We start from the raw sequence: 2,500 nt of genomic DNA, 5'->3' as shown, positions 1-2,500 counted from the left end.
CCATGGTAGTACGACTATAAAACAGAAAAGAAAACTCTTCCGATACCTCTCGACGGCTTCTTTATGGTCGTTCCTGTTGCCAGGATGAGCACAAGGCCCATTTTTAATAACAAACGGATACTCAACAGGTTACGGAATTGGAACCGTATTCCCTTTCGTTCAAAATTATTCAAGTGTTTAATTACTATGAAGAAAACATAATAATTATATATTCTCAACAATTCATTAAAACTTGAAAATTTTCGGCTTTCGCCTTGAACTTAGGACCGACTAACTCGTGATCAACCACTGTTCACACGAAACCCTTCTCCACTTCAGTCCTCCAAGGTCTCATTCGATTATTTGCTACTACCACCAAGATCTGTACCAATGGCGGCTCCATGCAGGCTTACGCCAAACACTTCTAAGCACACCATTGTACCCTCCTACTCACTAAAGTTTCAAAATTTATAATCCAACCGAAATTGTATTATAAATCATGTACTTTAGCGGTAATGTATAGGTATACAACTTAAGCGCCATCCATTTTAAGGGCTAGTTGCTTCGGCAGGTGAGTTGTTACACACTCCTTAGCGGATTACGACTTCCATGTCCACCGTCCTGCTGTTTTAAGCAACCAACGCCTTTCATGGTATCTGCATGAGTTGTTAATTTGGGCACCGTAACATTACGTTTGGTTCATCCCACAGCGCCAGTTCTGCTTACCAAAAGTGGCCCACTGGGCACATTATATCATAACCTCAACCTTCATATCAAGAAAGGTGAGGTTCTTACCCATTTAAAGTTTGAGAATAGGTTAAGGTCGTTTCGACCCTAAGGCCTCTAATCATTCGCTTTACCAGATAAGATTATTTTACATAATATTTAAATGCACCAGCTATCCTGAGGGAAACTTCGGAGGGAACCAGCTACTAGATGGTTCGATTGGTCTTTCGCCCCTATACTCAATTCTGACAATCGATTTGCACGTCAGAACTGTTTCGGTCTTCCATCAGGGTTTCCCCTGACTTCAACCTGATCAAGTATAGTTCACCATCTTTCGGGTCACAGCATATATGCTCAAGGTACGCTCCAGTTAGAGGTATAAATAATAATAAATTATCATTATACATAACTATATGGAACGCCCCGGGATTGAATTAATAGTAAAATATTTCACTAAAAATTAATCCCATTATATAAAAGTTAAGTTAATTTCGCCATTAGGTTTAATATAACCCAATGACTTGCACATATGTTAGACTCCTTGGTCCGTGTTTCAAGACGGGTCCCGAAGGTATCCTGAATCTTTCGCATTGTTAATCATATAAATGCATACAATTAATATTAAAATCAATGATAATAATATTATTGTAAAATTCAAAAGAATTTAAGCATTATATATGTAAAATCTATCAACACTTTATCAAATCATCAGTATTTATTCTATGTTAATAAGCTAAAAGCAAATTAATTTGAATAAACTTAACACCAATGATCTTTTGATAAATATTTTATTATGTTAATAGATTACAATGTCCTTATATGAAAAAAATGCACACTATTACTATAATATTATAAATATCACAGTTATAATGATGAATTTTTCATAATGGATATTCAGGTTCATCGGGCTTAACCTCTAAGCAGTTTCACGTACTATTTAACTCTCTATTCAGAGTTCTTTTCAACTTTCCCTCACGGTACTTGTTTACTATCGGTCTCATGGTTATATTTAGTTTTAGATGGAGTTTACCACCCACTTAGTGCTGCACTATCAAGCAACACGACTCTTTGGAAATATCTTTCTAGTAATCATTAACGTTATACGGGCCTGGCACCCTCTATGGGTAAATGGCCTCATTTAAGAAGGACTTAAATCGTTAATTTCTCATACTAGATATTAAGATATTCCATACACTGCATCTCACATTTGCCATATAGACAAAGTGACTTAGTGCTGAACTATTTTCTTTTCGCTCGCCGCTACTAAGAAAATCCTTGTTAGTTTCTTTTCCTCCCCTCATTAATATGCTTAAATTCAGGGGGTAGTCCCATATGAGTTGAGGTTGTATAAAAATATTTATATTTATTTTATATTTTAGCTTTTTGCTATTTTAAAGAAACATACATAATTATTTCTTAACACCAATATAATTTTCTTAATAATAAATATTCAATCTTTTCATCCCGTACTACTTACTTCATTATAACAACAATATTATTTTCTTGGTTTTTTACATTTAAGGCAATCCTAGAATAAAATAATATTTTATGCTAGACGTTCCTCTAAATGTATATATTATTTGAAATAATAATATTGAAATTTTATTGTTTTTGGGAATACTAAGATTCTTATTTATTATAAAATTTCGTTCAAATATGAGGTGTTCAAGAATATATTTTCTATATTTCTTTTTATGCTATTAATATTATGGATTGAAAAATACAATCCAGTAATATACCATGTGCTTAAATTCTTTTAATTGACTAAAAGAATAAGCAACTAATTTAGCATAGT

At 33.4% G+C, this 2,500-nt stretch overlaps 1 non-coding gene across 1 annotated transcript in view; it reads right to left on the bottom strand.

The window, feature by feature from the left end:
• LOC128924010 (large subunit ribosomal RNA) overlaps positions 1-2,051 on the bottom strand; it is a 3,984-nt gene extending 1,933 nt beyond the window's left edge. The window contains exon 1 of the ribosomal RNA XR_008472722.1: positions 1-2,051. This exon is cut by the window's left edge and continues 1,933 nt beyond it. This is a non-coding gene — a ribosomal RNA (large subunit ribosomal RNA).
• Positions 2,052-2,500: the final 449 nt, after the last annotated feature.

This window comes from Zeugodacus cucurbitae, unplaced genomic scaffold (genome assembly GCF_028554725.1).
Source record: "Zeugodacus cucurbitae isolate PBARC_wt_2022May unplaced genomic scaffold, idZeuCucr1.2 ctg00000206.1, whole genome shotgun sequence".
Classification (NCBI taxonomy): domain Eukaryota; kingdom Metazoa; phylum Arthropoda; class Insecta; order Diptera; family Tephritidae; genus Zeugodacus; species Zeugodacus cucurbitae.
Note: the sequence above shows the minus strand (reverse complement) of the source record. Positions and strands in the feature narration are given on the sequence as shown.